Raw genomic sequence first — 20,342 nt, 5'->3', positions numbered from 1 at the left:
AAGAGGTACAGAATAGCTCAAAGACAATGAACAGGGCCAGAATCAGACAGCGGAAGGGTGTTCTTTTCTCTACGGCCCATGTTGATTCCAGAGATTCCAGGCCCAGATTCTCATCCTGGCAAGTCCAGGGCTTCTCAGCTCTCCTGGGATCAGTGTCCTCATCTGTAAAATGGGGTCACTAACTGTCTGGCCTCCCAGGGTTGTTGCGAAGACGACACAAGCTGGTGGAGTCAAGTGTGTAGATGAGGGCCCCCCACCCGGTGTGGACCAGGCCCCATGTCTCTTCCTGTCATCCGCCCCACAACTCGATACAGGAGAGGGAGAGACCATTATAACCTCCGATGAGAGACCAAGGCTCACAAAGGTGGTGGCGCTTGCCCAGGGAGCCTAAACTGGGTTAAGACCCAGGTCGGTCTGGTCTCACAAGCCCAGCGATTCTGTCGAATGCCTGTGTGACCTTAGGCAGGTCTCCTTCCCTCTCTGGCCTCATCAGCCCATCTCCCCAGGTGGGTTGGGTCAGCCGACTTCTGAATGCCGTCTCCTGGTCCCTCTGCTCTGTGGGGCACTCCGTGGCTGCCCAGCCGGCCAGGCCAGAACAACTGTGGTAAGTGGCCTGGTGAGCAGGTGTCACGGGTATGGCAGTTGGGGAGACTGACTGCCAGGGAGTCCAGCCTCCAGCACGCAAACCTCAGCCTGTCCAGAACCACCATAGTTTCCACCTTGCTCACAAGCCTGGTAGAAAGGGCCGGCCCTGGCTGGACTTGAACAAAGGGAAAAAAAAAAAAGAAAAGAAAAAAAGATGTTTCCCAATTGCTGGGTCAAACCCAGGTTGGCAAGAATGGGAAGGATGAGGCCCAGGCCAGCTCATCTGAATCAATATTTTCCCTTTGCCCACGGCCTAGCTGTCGTCCTGCACACAGCCGTCATCTTGGAGAATCCCTGTGGCACTGCAGTTCAAGGCAGGTTGCCCTTCTTTGGGTCAGGGCCTCCCATGCACCCAGCTCTGTGTCAAGTCCTTTGGGGGAGCTAAGGGAGGGGCCCCTGGCTTCAGAGGGTTTGGCCGTTAAGTCTCCCGAGGGGATGCAATGCTTAGGATGCTTGGTATGCAAAGGAAGGAAAACGCAACTCAAACCGGTTTGGGCAAAGAAAGCAATTTATTGGCTTATGTAACAAAATTGTCTGTCCTAAGGAAACAAGTGAAATGAGGAGGAGAAAGGGGTGGTAGGAGTGAGGCAGGCATATTTTACCTAGGGAGGACGTGGAAGGTCTCACTGACAAGGGCCATTTGAGCCAAGACCTGAAGGAGGTGAGGAAGAGAGCCAGGTGGAAGTCCCGGACAGGTGGAACAGCGGGTGCAAAGGCCCTGGGGTAGGGGTGTGCCTACCATGTGTGTGTCCAGAGCTTTGGAAGGGAAGGGAGAAGTGAGAGTTGAGGTCAGAAGGGTCACCTGATACCAAATATTAGGAAAAGTCTTGGACCAAAAAAAAAAAAAAAAAAAAATCTTTTTAAAGAAAGCTCTTTATCCTGTGGCCTGAAACTCAGAGTCTGGTTCCTGCAGGCTTTGGTGGGGATGGTGGTTGAGGTGGGAGGAGAAGAAGGGGAATAGTGGGGTGAGGCAAGGGCCACCCCTTCCAAGCCTGGCCCTCCTTGGCCTTGGGAGGCTCAGACTAGGAGCCAGAAGGAGAATTAGTGACCTAGCTCCACAATACAGCTGATAAGGGGTCCTATCATCAGTGACAGCCCCAGCAGACAAAGCCTACTCTGGAGTCACCTAAAGCCTCCGGGCAACTGGGCTGGGCCAGAGCTGTGTGTGACAGCTGACCCACCAGGGATGAGCTCTGGTGCAGGGAACAGTCTCTATGGGGGGCGGGGGGGGGGGGTGGTGCCCAGACCTGGCCCCCATCCAAGGGTCATAACTTCATGGGGGAGTGTCTGGTGGGCACTCCAGGTTCTGAACAAATTCAAAATCTTGAGCAGGAATAGGAGATAACAGCCAACTGCTCAATTTTATATATGGGGAAACTGAGGCAGAGGGCAAGGCACTGGTGCACCCAGGGTCACACAATGGGATAACAGCAAAGCTGGGACTTGGATTCAGACTCTCTGATTCCAGTGCTCCTTTTTCAAGCCTGGGGAGACCAAAGAGCCTAGAGGGCATGCCAGCCCTGGAGTTCGTCTCTACGTACGAATCCTGGCTTCTCCAGTTTTTTGGCTCTGTGACCTTGAGCAAGTCACGTCACCCCTCTGCGCCTCAGATTCCTCATCTGTCAGATAATAGTAATGATGGTAACAATACCTGCCTTGTAGTTGTGGCCAAAAATATATTAGGCGATATCTGCAAAAGGTTTAGAAAAGTAAAAATGGTAGTGTCAGCCTTCTAAAAATTCTTTTCTTTTGAAAAAATGTTTTCATTAAAAAAATTTTTTTTTTGTTAATGCTTTTTTTTTAATTTTTTTTTCAACGTTTATTTATTTTTGGGACAGAGAGAGACAGAGCATGAACGGGGGAGGGGCAGAGAGAGAGGGAGACACAGAATCGGAAACAGGCTCCAGGCTCTGAGCCATCAGCCCAGAGCCTCACGCGGGGCTCGAACTCACGGAGTGCAAGATGGTGACCTGGCTGAAGTCGGACGCTTAACCGACTGCGCCACCCAGGCGCCCCTTGTTAATGCTTATTTATTTTTAAGGGACAGAGAGAGACAGAGTGCGAGCTGGGGAGGGGCAGAGAGAGAGGGAGACCCAGAATCGGAAGCGGGTTCCAGGCTCTGAGCTGTCAGCAGAAAGCCCAATGTGGGGCTCGAACCCATGAACCGTGAGGTCATGACCCGAGCTGAAGTTGGATGCTTAACCAACTGAGCCACTCAGGCACCCGGAAAATTCTTTCTTCTATAAAAGCAATGACAAAATGGGCAAAAATGGTCAGAATCAATGTTTTCAGAATTCTTGGAATTAATCAAAAGCGTGCATCAATCGAGGGAGCATTTATTTAAAGAACAGGGCTTAACCTTGTTCGGAATAGTGACCTTTGTGGCATTTTAACTTGAGTTATCCCCTTCCCACCCCCCCAGCCCCTCACCAACTCCATGACAGACTTAGAATCCAGCAGCCTGGATTTGCCACCAGAGGTGACAAATAGGGTTGTAGCTCCTTGAAAGCCTCATTCCCAGAGAACTGTCATTATTTGGCCTGTCGGGTGGTTCCCTGGAATACCTCACTTGCAAGGCTATCTTTATTTGACCTGACCAGGAGCTCACCCAGTGCAAAAAGTTTTTCCCCTGGGGCCATTTGTCAAAACCATTCAGAGGCAATTGTTTAACCTTGGGGCAGCTTGAGGTGGTAAATAACATTTGGCAGAAAACAATAGGCTTCCGTGGGCTAACCAAAAGGACAAACTGGAGAATGGACTGTCCACAGAGGGCTGTGAAAATATGATATATTCCTGGGAATCTGGAATGCCGTGTGTATGTGTATCCATGGATGTGTATGCATCCAGGGCTGTGCAGATGCATAGGCAATATCTGGGAAGGTCCTAAACTCTCACCTCTGGCTACCCTCCAGGCCCTGCACAAGCAGGTAGTGAAGGCCAAGGCGGAGTTATTCAGGGCTTGGCCGGAGGGCTAGGAGCGTGCCCCCACAAGCACAGACTGCCCCCAACAAAGACTGGGAGACTTACCCATTCCAGGCACTTAAGGAAATCTCTGCTTAACCATTTGATGATCACTGAGGTAACTGAACAGAGATTTATTTCAGTCCCGCCTGCAAAAGAATACAGACTTCAGAGAATTAATTCAGAAAAGTCACTAAAACAAATAGTAGCAACAAATAGTCACAACGACAAACTGTGGGGATAGAGAGAAACTGACTTGCAGAGTCACCACGTGATAGTACGGAAAGTGTCCCATTTTTCACCAGAAAATTATGAGACGTGAAAAGAAATTGAAAGGGCGGACCTACGCCGGCCAACTCCATCTCGTTCTGTGTCCTCCACCTTGAGTGACTATGTCCCTGACATGCCCCTTTCCGGGAAAATCGCAGAAACCTCAGACCCTTGAGTAACCTCTCGCTCACCCGCTCACCCGCTCAAACTTCCCGATCAAAACACGCCCGGCGACCTGCCTGCATAACAGGACTCTGACCCATCCCCAGCCAATCGGCTGAGGCCACAGCCATTACCTCACCAACTGCCCCTAGACCCCTATAAAACCTTTGTGCTTTTGAAACTTGCTCTCTCTCTCCCGTATCTCACCGCTGCGTCGGTGCAGGTAGGGGATTGAGCTCGAGCTAGCTCGAATAAAGGCTCTTTGCTTTTGCATCGGACTCAGCTCCCTGGTGGTCTTTGGGGATCACGAATTCTGGGCATAACAAAATAAGGAACCATGGTCCCTACACAGGAGAAAAACAATCAATGGGAACTGTCTGAGTAGGATCAACTCAGAGATCCACACCTAGACACATCATCATGAGACTGCTGAATGTCAAAGACAAAGCAAGAATCTTGAAAACAGCTAGAGAGAAGTGATTCTCTTCAGTGTACTCTTCAGGTACAAGGGATACTCAACAAGCTCACAGTTGATTTCTCCTTAGGAACCACTGAGGTCAGAAGGCAGTGAGACAAGATATTGAAAACACTAAAAGAAAAAGACTGTCAATCAAGCATTCAACATCCAGCAAAACTATCCTTAAAAATTGAAAGAGAAGAGGGGCGCCTGGGTGGCTCAGTCCGTTAAGCGTATGACTTCAGCTCAGATCATGATCTCATAACTAGTGAGTTCAAGTCCCGTCCCTTCCCCACCCCCCCCCACCTGGCTCTGTGCTGACAGCTCAGAGCCTGGAGCCGTTTTGGATTCTGTGTCTCCCTCTCTCTCTCTGCCTCTCCCCTGCATGTGCGCTCAAGTGCACGCTCTCTCTCTCAAAAATAAATAAACATTAGAAACATTTTTTTAAATCATATCTCCTTATTCAGAAAGAAATCCATTTAAAAAAAATGAAAGAGAAGATAAACAAAACTTGAGGTATTTTGTTGCTAGCAAAACTGTGCTTTAAGAAATACTTGCACGTTTAGGGGCACCTGGGTGGCTCAGTCGGTTAAGTGTCCGACTTCAGCTCAGGTCATGCTCTCGTGGTTCGTGAGTTCGAGGCCCGCATCAGGCTCTGTGCTGATGCCTCAGAGCCTGGATCCTGCTTCGGATTCTGTGTCTCCCTCTCTCTCTGCCCCTCCCCTGCTCATGCTCTGTCTCTAAAAAATAAGTAAATGTTAAAAAAAATTTAAAAAAAGAAATACTTGCATGCTGAAGATGAAAGACATCACTGAAAGAAATTAAAGATTGAAATAAATGGAAAGACATCCTATGTTCGTATATTAGAAAATATAATATTGTCACTACTCCCCCAATTGATCTACAGATTGATTACAATCCTTATCGAAATCTCAGCTGTTGATTTAAAAAAAATTTTTTTTGATGTTTATTTATTTTTGAAGGAGAGACAGAGCGTGAGGGGGGAGGGGAAGAAAGAGAGGGAGACACAGAATCCAAAGCAGGCTCCAGGCTCTGAGCTATCAGCACAGAGCCCGACGTGGGGCTCGAACCCATAAATGCATAAACCACGAGATCATGACCTGAGCCGAAGTCGGAGGCTTAACCAACTGAGCCACCCAGGCGCCCCTTAGCTGTTGATTTTGAAGATATTGATAAGCTGATCCTGAAATGATATGGAAATGCAAGGGACCCAGAATAGTGGAAATAATCTTGAAAAGAAGGACAATATTGGAGGGTCCATGCTTCCCTATTTCAAAATATATTACAGTGCTACAGCAATAAAATCTGTGCGGTACTGGTATGAAGATAGGCACATAGATCACTGCAGGAGAATTGAGAATCCAGAAATAAATTCATATATTTATGGGCAATTGATTTTTGACAAAGATGCCAAGATAATTCAACAGGGGAAAAAATAGTTGTTTTCAACGAATGGTACCCAGACAAAAGGATATCCACGTGGAAGGGAGCATCCACGTAGAACGGAGATGGGTCACTATCTTGATCCATATACAGAAATTAACTAAAAACCAATCAAAGGCTTAACTCTAAGAGCCAGCACTTATAAAGGTCTTAGAAAAATATTTAGGAGTAAGTTGATTTCTTAGATGTGACACCAAAAGCACAAGCAGCCAAACCAAAAAAATTCTGTAATTCAAAGAACACTACCAAGAAAGTGAAAAGACCACTCACAAAAATGGGAGGCAATATTCACAAACCATTTATCTGATATGGTTGTAGTATCCAGAACCTATACTGGAGTTTTACAACCCAACAATAAAAACAAACAAACAAACTCAAACATCTCCATTTAAAAATGGGCAAAGGACAGGGTGCCTGGATGGCTCAGCCAGTTAAGCATCCAACTTTGACTCAGGTCATGATCTCACAGTTCATGAGTTTGAGCCCCACATTGGGCTCTCCACTGTCAGTATAGAGACTGCTTTGGATCCTCTGCCCCCCCCCCCCCCGCCTCTGCCCCTCCCCTGCTCATTCTCTCTCTCTCTCTGTCTGTCTCTCTCTCTCAAAATAAATAAATAAACTTTAAAAAAATGGGCAAAAGACTTGGCATAGACATTTTTCCACAGAACATATACAAATGGCCAATAAGCACATGAAAAGATGCTCAACATCCATTAGTCATTAGGGCAGTGCAAATCAAAACCGTAATGAGAGAGCATCACACCCACTAGGATGGGTCAAACAAAAAAGCAGACAATAACAATTGTTGGCAAGAATGTGGAGAAATTGAAACTCTCATACAGTGCTGGTAGAAATGCAAAAGGATGTGGCCCCTCAAAAGAATGATTTGGCAATTCTCCAGAAAGTTAAATGTAGAGATACCATATAATGCATGAATTTCAATCCTAGGTATTTACTCAAAGGAACTGAAGACATATTCACACTACAACTTGTATATGAATATACAGTATTATTCATAACGGTATTACTCATAACAACCCCGAAGCGGAACCAACCCAAATATCTACCGATAAATGGATAAACAAAATGTGTTATACCCATACGAGAGAATGTTATTCAGCCACCAAAAATGAATGAACTGTAGGGTTGCCTGGGTGGCTCTGTCAGTTAAGCACCCGACTTCGGCTCAGGTCATGATCTCACGGTTTGTGGGTTCGAGCCCCACGTCGGGCTCCGTGCTGACAGCTCGGCGCCTGGAGCCTGCTTCCGATTCTGGGTCTCCCTCTCTCTCTCTGCCCTTCCTCTGCTTTTGCTCTGTCTCTCAAATATGAATAAAAATGTTGAAAAGTAAAAAAAAAAAAAGAATGAAGTACTAATGTGTTAGATCACACGGAGGAACCTTGAAACTATTATGTTGCTTGAATCAGCCAGAGTGAAAAGGTCATATATTTGTATTCTATGTATATGAAATGTACAGAGTAGGCAACTCTTTAGAAACAGAAAGTAGATCAGTGGTTTCTAGAGGCTGGGAAGAGGGGGAATACGTCGTGACTGTTAATGGGCATGGTCATAAAATAGACTTTATTTTTTAGAGCATTTTTAGGTTCAAAGCAGAAGGTTACAGAGATTTCCCATTCCCGTATACCCCAGGCCCCCATATAAACACAGCCTGCTCCACTATCGTACCCCACACCAGGGTGGATTGTATGCTTACACGACACAACAATATCACCTGAAGGCCATAGCTTACACGAGGGTTCACTCTCGGTGAAGGGTTTTCCTTAGGGTGATAAAGATGTTCCAGAATCGGTGTCTCTCAGTAGTTGCCCAAACCCCTGAAATGTACATTAAAAAGGGTGAATTTTATGTGAATTATGTGAATATCTTCTAATGTGAATGATCTCTTCATAAAAAAATTCTAGGGGCACTTGGGTGGCTTAGTCGGTTGAGTGTCCAACTCTTGGTTTCGGCTCAGGTCACGATCTCACTGTGTCGTGAGTTCGAGCCCCGTGTCTGGCTCTGGGCTGGCAGTACAGAGCCTGCTTGGGATTCTCTCTCCCTCTCTCTCTGCCTCTCCCCTGCCCGTGCTGTCTCTGTCTCTCTCAAAGTAAATAAATAAACTTTAAAAAAAAATTTTTTTTTTTTTAATTTTAGAACAGTGCCAGACACAGGGTAAGCTCATTAAACATTAACTGTTACTATTTTAATTTTTTTCTTTTTTTACTAAGCTTAGTGGGTTGGGGCTATAAATTAACTATAGTTTGTCTTATATTGACCTCTTCTTTTTTTTTTAATTTTTTTTTTCAACGTTTATTTATTTTTTGGGACAGAGAGAGACAGAGCATGAATGGGGGAGGGGCAGAGAGAGAGGGAGACACAGAATCGGAAACAGGCTCCAGGCTCTGAGCCATCAGCCCAGAGCCTGACGCGGGGCTCGAACTCACAGACCGCGATATCGTGACCTGGCTGAAGTCGGACGCTTAACCGACTGCGCCACGCAGGCGCCCCTGACCTCTTCTTATTAGAAAAGAAAAAAACAGGGAGAAAAGTAGAGTAAGGATGATTCTCAAGGGTGTGCAGCCCTTTTATTTTACAAAGCGTTCTCAAATCTTTTTCTAAAGAAGCTGCCCCACCCGTCACAAGGCAATTATACTCCTTGATTATCACGGTGATTATGTTTTCATCACCTCATTATCCCGTCTCTTCCCTCTCTAGGCGGGCAGATGCTTTGTGTAATTCACCTGGCACTTCCTAGCATGCAGTTGGAATCCAGTACACCCACTTGTTGCATGAATGGATGAATGAATGAACACCCCCATGATCTCGCTTGAACTGCAAGCGGACACTGTAAGGTTAGACTAGGTTCATTAGCTCCACAAAGTTAGGAGACTGAGGCTCAACGGGGGCAGGTGATGAGCCGAAGGCCCTCCTGCTCTGTGGGGGGACAGGGACCTGGTAAGTACATCTCCCTCTCTCCTTAGTGTTCCTTTTTCTGGCCAACACTGTTTCTCTTCCCAAACCGACTGAATGCAAGGATTACTCTTGCCAAGTTTTCAGTCCTTCTAGGGACCCCCGAAGTGTTATTCCTGATGGCGTGTCCCCTCAGATGCTTGTGACCATCTTTGTTTCAGAAATGCCTGGGGCCATTACTGAAATTCAATTTTCTCATCCCTAAAATGGGTACAATCCGTGTTCATGTGTGTTCAGTATTGCAATGATGTCAGTTCTCCATGACCTGATCTACAAATTCAATGCAATCTCAATCAAAATTCCAAGACGTCTTTCTTTTCTCTCTCTCTTCTCTTTTTTTTTTTTTTTGGAGGGGAGAAAGGAATGTCCAGCTGATACTAAAATTTACATGAAAATCCAAACAGCCAAGAGTACCCAAGAAAGTCTTGAAGAAGAAAGTTAGGAAAATTACCTCTAGCAAGAATTAGGATGTATTACATGTAAATGTATTATGAAACCAGTAATTAAAACAATGTCGTCTTGGTAGAAAGAGACAAATAGAATGAGTGGAGAGGCTAGAAATAGATCCACACGTATGTGACACTGATTTGGGACAAAATTGACAGGGTAATTCAGCGAGGAAAGGATAAACTTTTCAATAAATGGTGGTACGTCAACTGAATATCGAGCTGGGGCAAAAATGAAATCTTGATTCTTTCCTTCACACCATACAAAAAAGAATTCCAAGTGGTTTGTGAAATTAAAGGAGAGAATTAAAAGGATGAATAAAACAATAGGTGAATATCCTCATAACCTTGAGTTAGGCTAAGTTTCCTCAAACACTTCAGAAAAATGCTGACCATAAAGAAAAATCGTGATAACTTGGACCTTATTAAGATTAGGAACGTCTCTCTTTGTCTGACTAACTTCACTTAGCATAATACCCTCCAGTTCCATCCACGTTGCTGCAGATGGCCGGATTTCATTCTTTCTCATTGCCAAGTAGTATTCCATTGTATACATCTCCTTTATCCATTCGTCAGTTGATGGATATTTAGGCTCTTTCCAAAATTTGGCTATTGTTGAAAGTGCTGCTATAAACATTGGGGTACAAGTGCCCCTATGCATCAGCACTCCTGTATCCCTTGGGTAAATTCCTAATAGGGCTATTGCTCATATGTGGATCCTGAGAAACTTAATAGAAGACCATGGGGGAGGGGAAGGGAAAAAAAAAAGTTACAGAGAGGGAGGGAGGCAAACCATAAGAGACTGAAATACTGAGAACAAACTGAGGGTTGATGGGGGGTGGGGGAGAGGGGAAGTTGGGTGATGGGCATTGAGGAGGACACCTGTTGGGATGAGCACTGGGTGTTGTATGGAAACCAATTTGATGATAAATTATATTTAATATTAAAAAAATAAAAGTAAAAAAAAATAAAATTAGGAGTGTCTTTCCATCCAAAGAAACTACGAAGAAGGCGGAAAGGTACGCCACAGAGCAAGAGAAGCTATTTGCTATATGAACAACCAACAAAGGCTTGTGAACCGGGGCATACAAAGAGTACCCCCATTCATGAAGAAATAGACAAATCAGTTTGAAAAAGGACAACACGTAAGGGCTCCTGGGTGGCTTAGTCAGTTAAGCATCCAACTTTGGCTCAGGTCATGATCTCACAGTCTGTGAGTCTGTGAGTCCGCATCGGCCTCTGTGCTGACAGCTCAGAGCCTGGAGCCTGCTTCAGATTCTGTGTCTCCCTCTCCCTCTGCCCCTCCCCTGCTCACACTCTGACTCTCTCTGTCTTTCAATAATAAATAAATGTGAAAAAAATTGAAAAAGAAAAAGTACAACACGCACAGACAAGCGTTACACAAAAGAGAATATCCAAATGATCGATAAAGCGCAGGCAAAGGTGCTCCCCCTCACTGGTTATCAGGGAAATGAAAATATCGGCCTCAGTGAGACAGCTCTGAACATTCACTGGAATATGGTTAAAAAGTAAAAAACCTGGGGGGTGCCTGGGGGGCACAGTCAGTTAAGCGTCCGACTCTTGTCTCAGCTCAGGTCATGATGTCAGTTTGGAGTTCGAGCCCCACATCTGGCTCTGCGTTGATGGCCCGGAGCCTGCTTGGGAGTCTGTCTCTCCTTCTCTCTGCCCCTCATTTGCTTGTGCTCTCTCTCTCTCTCTCCAAATAAATAAGTAAACTTAAAAGAAGAAAAAAGAAAAGAAAAAAGTCTGGTACTACCAACTGTAGACAAGGATGTGGAAGAAACTTTGATACATCTTGGCTTACAATGGTACAGCCACTTTGGAAAACGGATAGTGTCTAGAATACCCAAACCCTATGGCCAGCGATTCCACGCCTAGGTTTATACCCCAAAGAAATTAGCCCGTGTGAGCACCAGAAAATGTGTACAACACACGGCATGATTCCATGTGCATCAGATGCAAAACCGGGCAAAACTAATCCATGGTGTTAGAAGTCATGATGTAGGGGTGCCTGGGTGGCACAGTCGGTTAAGCGTCCGACTTCAGCCAGGTCACGATCTCCCGGTCCGTGAGTTCGAGCCCCGCGTCAGGCTCTGGGCGGATGGCTCGGAGCCTGGAGCCTGTTTCCGATTCTGTGTCTCCCTCTCTCTCTGCCCCTCCCCCGTTCATGCTCTGTCTCTCTCTGTCCCAAAAATAAATTAAAAAAAAAAAAAAAAAAAAGAAGTCATGATGTAGATTGGTCTTTGGAGCAGAGAGTGGGGAAAAGCTGGGTGTGGGGGGTAAGTGAAACAAGTATACAAGTATAACACTTGTAATTGTGGGGGATAAGTGAAAATAGCGATAATAACCTAATAGCTAAAAGAATTGAGCCCTCCTTTAGTGCCCCGCAGTTAGAAAATGCTTTATAGAAGTGTAACAAGGATGAAAATTTTGAAATATTTCAACATGCTTGTCTCTTTTCCCTTTCCTGACACCAGGGCTTTTCTCCCGGGGCAGCCAGAGGCATCCACTTGCCTTCCAGGGTATCAGGCTTGGTACAGCTAAAGCTCCAGGGGAAAAAGTCCACGTTTAGCCTTGGACTCTCAGGAATTCTGAGGCCCTCCCAAGGAAATAATCTTGAAAGCCCATGTAATTTAGAGAGAAACAAATTTTCTCGATTCCTAGAGTTTCGTCGGTACATAAAGAGCCTGGCCTGGTGGGCGGGAAGATGGACCTCGACTGTATATAATAAACCACACGAGGCAAAAAAACAAAAACAAAAACAAAAAACCCGAGGTAAGTTGCGAGTGAAGTCCCTTCTGCCTGGGAAAGAAGGTCAGGAGAAGGAGGGAGAAGTTGGGGAAGAAGATGTAGAGAAAGGATGCTGTCAAACATCCAGGCAGGCAGAGAGATCAGTTAGAGGAAGCAAACACTGCCTCGTTGGTGTGCACCTGCTGGCCAGGATAAATTCTAACCCCGTATACATGCGCGCTCCTTTCTTCTCGCAAGGAGCTGTTAGGCAGGCGCTATTATCAATCACCCCCCACCTTTCGCACGTGGAAACTGAGGCTAAGACAGCGAGGTGCTTGCCTGAGGTCAGCTTGATTGCAGAACGTGGCTCTTCTCTGATGCTGCATGTGTGAAGCACTGAACGTAGCACCTACTGTGTTAGAAGATATTATTGTGACTGTCTTTCCTGTCCTTCCCCCCAGATAAATGGTCCACGATGCTACGATTAGAAATCGGGGGAAGAAGGGAGTTCTCGAGAGAGCAAATTCTGCCAAGGATTCACTAGAAGCCCTGGAGTGACAGTGACAATCGCCTTGCTGATCAGTAGGCTCTTCCTGCCCGCAGTCCTGTCTGCTCCCCTCACAGGTGACTTGTGGGGGGGGGGGGGGTGGGCGGGGGATGTGCCAGCACCATCCTGCCTTGTAGATAAGGAAACTGAGGGACTCAAGCGGCTTGCCACAGGCTACTCAGCAGGTCAGTAAGAAGGTCTGCGGTAGAGTCACTGCCTCTCCCTGGGCCTCAGTGTCCCCCATCTGTAAAATGGGCTGGGCAGTTTCTACACCGGGTTCGAAGTTTCTGGACTGGGAGAGAAAAAAAAGCCAGAAAGGAGGACCCCAAAAAGGGAGAGGAAGAAAGGAGGATGAGATACAGAGTGCGTCAAAGTAGTGGCTTAGATTTCAGCTTCAATTTTTTTTTTTTTTTTTTTTTTTAGGTTGTAACGAGAAGAGATTCAAACCAGATGTGGTCCTGGTGACTCTTGGTAGCCGAGGGTGGAACTATGCTGTGATAATACCATATTAGTTTGGGGCAACATATCTATCAACAGCCCCGGCCACAGAGCTAAGTGGTTGACATTTCCAGGAACTATGTCCCCACGCTTGAGTTCGGCGTTTGCAAGGGCCTCAGACCCTCACTGGACTTCTAAGTTTTCCGCGAAGGGGCTCGTTCTTCAGCCGTTGTCCGGCCCCTGTCTCCCAAACACACCCCCTGGGGAGAACCTCACACACAGGGCAAGGCCGGGACCCCAGTCACTCCCTTGGCGACACAGCGGAGGCCGAGTGGGAGGCCGGCGCAGCCCAGAAGAGCCAGGCTCAGTGGGAGCCGAGGGAGCACGGCCCAAACAGCCCACGGGATCACAGGCCGCATTGTTATTACTTTTTAATTAAAATGGCGTCTTTCCCCCTTATTACAAAAGCCATGTCTGTTTATTTTAGCAAAATTAGACAGTCCAGACCGGCGAAAAGGAAAAATTAAAAATGACCCATGACCCAGAGAGAGAGAGCCATTGTTAGCACCCCAGGGTATTCAGGGGTCAGAAACAAAATGCACGGGGAGGGGGGGGGGTGCTGGCCAGTTAATGTAAATGTGAATTGGATGCTACTAAAATTAATAAAAATGTGGGAATCGCGTGGCATTCAAATGAATACAAAGGTGTGAGTAGGGTGAATTTATATGCAAATTAATATCAACATGGGAGTATTGCGGTGTTAAAAACTTTGGGAACCTTTGAATCTGCAGAGTAATACAGAGTGGAGCCTGGAGCCTGCTTCCGATTCTGTGTCTCCCTCTCTCTCTGCCCCTCCCCGGTTCATGCTCTGTCTCTCTCTGTCCCAAAAATAAATAAAAAACGTTGAAAAAAAAAATTAAATAAAAAAATAAATACCGACTCAGGCTTTAGTGATCACCAGTCCGCCACCTCCAGCCCTCTGAAGATCGTACCCCTGCTGCGTCTTTCTAGATCAAACCATCAATTGGCCTATCCATCTGTCCGTCGAAATGCATGTATACGTATGTATAGAAAGATAAACACATGTTTCCACTTACACACACATATACAGACAAACACACATAGACCTGTGTACATCAAGTGAAGCTTTACGTGGATGCTTAATATAACACTCAGATAAAAATGGAGGTTCTTGGGTTAGAGGAAGATGGGGGCTATTTTCACCCCTTCTTGCCGTGTTCTTGCCCTAACAGCAGCCCCTAAATAACTCTGGGCACCACAGGAATCTGGGCTGAAAACCAGGCATTTTTTTCCAGGGGTTCCTAGTCCTCAGCATTTCATGGACCCGTAAATTCCACTTTCCAAAAATTAGGAGGCACCGAACTAGGCCTGTCAACTCTCTTCCCATCAAATGTGGCAGGCTTGGCTAGCCGCCCTCTTATTAGTTGTTGCCCACCACCCTACCTCTTTCCTTCTTGGTTTTGTTTGAGGGGCCCATGTGTTCTGGCCCAGGAAATCAGTCACCATTAATAAACCCAACGTGGCAATCCCATTTGGGATCCCATATGGGATGCTCCCGTAAGAGCAGTCCTACAACCTAATTTAGCCAATAAGGCATAAGAGGTCTGCTGGAGACTTTTAGGAAAGCTTTTGCTTTCCTGGAAAAGGGACAACATCACTGGGACTATCTCATCCCCACTCTTCCTGCCATGAACGTGGCTACCTTGCCAAGACCAATGGCAGCCTTGTTGGGTCCACGAAGGAAAGGGCAAGAGAATCACAGAGACTCCTACCTGCCTGGCATTGTAAGCACTGAAACTTCCCCAGTGCGTCTCTACCTCCGGACTTCTTCTGATGCGAAAAAATAAGCCCCTATTTGTTTATGCCACTGTGAATTATATTATTGTGAAGTTTAGAAAGAAAAGCGAACGTGCATTATCATGGTCAAGCCAAAGAGGTAGAGAGGAGACAATGTTACAGACAAGCAAGTTGTATGGATAGCTTGCTGTTGTCCCTGTGTTTCCGATTTTGCCATCCACTAAAAGCAACTTTTCGCAGAGCGGCCCTGGCCCCTGGACAGATGTCTGGAAGTTGTTGATGCTGACCACAGCGGCAGAATGAATGACTAAAGAATAGTCAGTCCATCATCAGACTTCCAGTCATTCGATAGGACAGCTCCTGGTGTTGGGCATTCAGACCATTTCCAGTTATTTCCCTGTAAACAGTGTTGCAATGAACATCCTCAGAGCTAAATCTTCACCCTCATCTTCACTGAGTTTCTTAGGGTAACTTCCCACAAGTGGAATTTCTAGGTTGTGGGCTTTCCTTCATATTGCCCAACTGTCTTCCAGAGAGAAAATGCCAAGTTACATGGTCATCTCCCCATGGATGTTTGGCACCATTTGGATGGATAACATGAGTTGCTCCAATATTCTTCCCCAAACAGCACTTTGGGCTGAGATGGTTTGAGTTGAGTGGCTTCTGCCCGCTCTAAGCAGAAGTCCTCATCTATATGCCTTGGCCACCTCCAGCTCTCCCAAGATCAAGGCCACTTGCATATTTACAAACGGTCACAGCCCCTTACAATCCTCCCCTGCCCTCCTCTGTTTCCCCAGAGCGAAGGGAATAACGTCAGGGCTCTGGTCACAGGTCAGTGTCTGTGACAACTGCCATCCACCTGTCTTCTTCCCCCAGCTGACTGTGAGGTCCTCAAAGGGAGAGAAACTGTTCCCTTTCTTCCTCCCTGTTCTCCACGAAACTCTGCCCACACTTCGCACCCTTGCTCAAAGACCTCTATCATCCTTCCACACTAGAAATACTATTCTCTGCTGGCCTTGGAACCCCATCAACTCCCTTGGGGTCTGACTCATTTGGCCTTGTCCTTGAGGAGGCAGTTGCCAGAGAGCAAGGCCTAGAACCATGCCCGGGCTTTGTCACTGTCTCAGTCGGCTCGAGCTGCTGTAACAAAATAAATACCCTAGACCAGGGGGCTTAAATAACGAACACTCATATCTCACAGTTCCAGAAGCTAAGAAGTCCAAGATCAAGGTACTGGCAGATTCAGTGTCTGGGGAGGGCTCCCATCCTGGTTTAGAGACGGCTGCCTTCTTTCTGTGTCCTCACGTGGCGGAGACAGGACTCTGTTCTCCTCTTCCTTCAAGAACACTAATCCCATCACGGGAGCCTCATCCTCATGACTCCATCTAAACCTTATTCCCCCCCAAACGCCCCACTCCTAATACCATCATGTTACGGGATAGGGCTTCAACATATGGGTTTGGGGGGACACAAACATTCAGCCCATGGCACCCCTGACAAACTGTGTGACTACAGGCACATTGTTCCCCTCTCAGCCTGGTCTCCCCTTTTGCACAAAGACAGGATCAGAAAATTTCGACCAGCCAGTAAACTCTAAAGGAGCATTTATTGTTTGTGACTCCACGCTCCCGGTAGCCATTCCCCTTTCTTCTGGCAAACACCCCGACTTCTTTCGGGGTGTGTGTGTGTGTGGGGGGGTGCTCAGGCCTCCCTTCCTTCAGTCCAGGACGGCTGGGAGTGGAGCTCTGGACCTAAGCCAACCTGATCGGGCATGTGACCTGAGAGCCAATTAGAGGGAGTCCCAAAACTGCAGCTGGGATTGCTGGCAGATTGCCACCACTTTGTGTGGCTCTGGAACCCAAAAGCTATAGAGATCGCTAGAGAAGGGGATCCTCGCAGAAGGTTCAAGAGAGGACAGAGTCTGATGACATTGTTGAAACTCCGTATCCAGCCTCTCCTAGATTTGATCCTCTCTGCCCTCCCCTTCCCTCTTTCCTCTCTTTATTTTTCGAGGCTTGGTCTCTCCTGTCCCCCTCCACACCCCACCCCTCCCCACACCTGCACCAGCTCCTGAGCAACTCACATCTTGTTCCTTGCTGCTGTACAACACCCCCCCACCCCCGCAAACCCCACCCCCGCCCCCTCAGGTCAGGTCTCTCCCAGGCAGTGCCTGGCCCAGCTGCAACCTTACAACCCAGCAGGGTGGCAACTGGGTCCTCAGAGGGGCTGGGAGGAACAGGGTGCAGAGGGCACGTGGAAAGGGCAGGGAGACCGGGTGACAGGTAGTGTTCCTAACGTTCCACAGTCAGCTTCTTTATTCTGGCCTCGTGGCTCGGTTGGCGTCGGCACCAGCTGGAGCTTGCCCTGTGTTGGCTCGGGGTACTTTTCACAGAACTGGGGAGGGGGAGGGCTTCCCCTTTATCCGTCCCGTTTGCTTGTTATGGAGATAGTTCAGGATCCGCAGGAGCGCAGGGAGAATGAAAGGACATGGTCTAATTATGGCTTTAACATCTCTCTTGTGAGGTTGACTGGCAGGAAGAACAAAAGACATCTACGTTATCACCTGGGTCCCTACATCTTCTCGCCCAAGACCGAGATCATCATCTCTTCCTGGGACCACTGCCCCCCCCCCACCCCCCCACCAATGCCAGCAGCTTCTAATCCAGCCTCCAAATCACTGAGTGCTTTGCCTGAGATGTGAGGTATTCAGGTACGCCACAGATTCAAGCAGTGGGTTAATTACATATTGCCGCACCACGAACCACAAAACAAGGTAGCTTAGAATAGAGATTTGCAAACTATAGTCCTCAGGCCAAATTTGGCTCACTGCTTATTTTGGTAAATAAAGTTTTATTGGAACACAGCCATGCCCATTCATTTATGTATGGTCTATGGCTGCTTTGGCAGTGTTGAATAGTTTGTTGTTTTTTTTTTTTTTAATGTTTTATTTATTTTTGAGAGGGAGAGAGAGACAGGGCACAAGTGGGGGGAGGGCCAGAGGGAGAGGGGGACACAGAGTCCGAAGCAGGCTCCAGGCTCCCAGCTGTCAGCCCAGAGCCCAGTGAGGGGCTCGAACTCGTGAACTGCGAGATCATGACCCGAGCGGAAGGCGGACACGTAACCGACTGAGCCACCCAGGCGCCCCTGAAGAGTTTTAATAGAGACTGTATGGGCCACACAGACTAAAACATTTACTATCTGGCTCTTTACAGGCAAAGTTTGTCAACCCCTGGATTAACAGTAATCATTTATTATCTCTCAAGGTTCTCGTGGTTTCTATGGGTAAAGGATCTGGAAGCAGCTCAGCCACGTGGTTCTGGTTCAGGGTTTTTTCGGAGGATCCAGTTAGGTATTGGCTTGGAGCTTCACTCACCTGAAGGCTTGACTGGGGCTGAAGGACTCTCATCCAAAAAGGTTCGCTCATGCTGATGCTGTTCTATGCTGTCCTATGCTGGGGGACTCAATTCTGCTTTACCTGGGCAACACAGGATAGTTTGAGTGTTCTCATGGCATGGTGGCTGCTGTCCCCAAAGTGAGAGATTCAAGAGAACACGGTGGAATCTCAACGCCTTTGTGAGCTAGATTCAGAAGTCACACCCTGTGACTTCTGCCATATTCTGCTGATCACACGGGCCAGCCCTGGTTCAATGTAGGGAAGGAGGAACAAGAGAATAAATACCAGGAAGTGGGATCACTGGGGCCATCTTGGAGCCTGGATACCATGTGAAAGATACAAACTCATGCTTTCATGAGCATATTGATCTATATTGATGAGCTGCTGATAAAAGGGGGTGGGGAGGCATTTATCCCCCTAACCTCAAGGGTATCACTTCCAGGCTTCTAGGACGCTCAAAATAAATGTATTTTCTTTTTTTTTGTTAAGTTTATTTATTTTGAGAGAGAGAGAGAGAGAGAGGATCCCAAGCAGGCTCTGTGCCATGAGTACAGAGCCCAATATGGGGCTCTATCCCACAAACCGTGATATCACGACCTGAGCTGAAATCAAGAGTCTGATGCTTAACTGACAGAGCCACCCAGGCAACTCTATAAATGTACTTTCTTAGGATGGCACCATGCTTGCTGTTAATATTTTTAAATTTGGAGATTTCACAGAACACCTAAAATCTCTACATTAACCCTCCCCCCCACAGAGGATGGTGAGAACAGCAGCTGACCTCTTTGCAGGCGACAAGAGTCTTTCTAGTTTACCACATTCCCCACCATTCTTTAGCGATCCCTGACAGAGATGCTGGAGTTTAGCGATCATTTATTATAATCCTTGGCCTGTTTCCTCACAGAAATACTTCACCGCAATTTCACCTACATTAAAAGAGGGCAAAGAACAGATACACGAAGAGGGCCTCCCAGTTTAAGAAACATTAGGGGTACCACGTTTCTTATTAGGAGAGAAGAATTTTTCTGTGTATTTAACATGCACATAACGTATATGCATTTTTAAAAAATTTTTTTTACTGTTTATTTGTTTTTGACAGAGAGGCAGAGCGTGAGTGGGGGAGGGGCAGAGAGAGGAAGACACAGAATCCGAAGCAGGCTCCAGGCCCTGAGCTGTCAGCACAGAGCCCGAGGCGGGGCTCGAACTCACAGACCTCGAGATCATGACCTGAGCCGAAGTCTGACGCTCAACCAACTGAGCCACCCAGGCACCCCAATGTATATGTATTATTATTTATTGATTTATTTATTTAATTAATTTTTTTTAAACGTTTATTTATTTTTGAGACAGAGAGAGACAGAGCATGAATGGGGGGAGGGGCAGAGAGAGAGGGAGACACAGAACCCGAAGCAGGCTCCAGGTTCCGAGCTGTCAGCCCAGAGCCCGACACGGGGCTCGAACTCACGGACCGCGAGATCGTGACCTGAGCCGAAGTCGGACGCTTAACCGACTGAGCCACCCAGGCGCCCCAATGTATATGTATTTTTAACAACTATAATCACCACAGCTTGTAAACCTTAACTGCCTGGCCCGTGGAGGCCAATTTCCTTAGGTCGGCATTGAAGATCTTTTATAACCTGGCACCACCTACCTTAAAGACAATATGGCATAGAGACAAAGAAAGAGTTCAGACACGGGAATCAGACCAGATGGCTTTACATATCAGCCCCACCATTCACCCTTTGTGTCCTCTATTTTCTCATCTCAAAAATGGAGAAAATAACAATACCTATCACATAGGGGTTTGTGACTACCTTTCCAGCTCTATCTCCAGCCCTGCCAGCACTCCAGCTACCCGAACACTCCAGGCTATTTTAGGCCCCAGTGCCTTTGCACATTCTGTTTCCGCTGTCTGCAGTTCTCAGGTCCTGCTTCTCTGCTGCAAGGCTCGGTCCACAGTCATCCACTGAGGTTGTCCCTAACACTGTTCACCAGACCTGTCTGGTGCTCTTGGACAGG

Source organism: Prionailurus bengalensis, chromosome A3 (assembly GCF_016509475.1).
Source record: "Prionailurus bengalensis isolate Pbe53 chromosome A3, Fcat_Pben_1.1_paternal_pri, whole genome shotgun sequence".
In the NCBI taxonomy this organism is placed as follows: Eukaryota; Metazoa; Chordata; class Mammalia; order Carnivora; family Felidae; genus Prionailurus; species Prionailurus bengalensis.
This window is presented reverse-complemented; position numbering follows the sequence as displayed.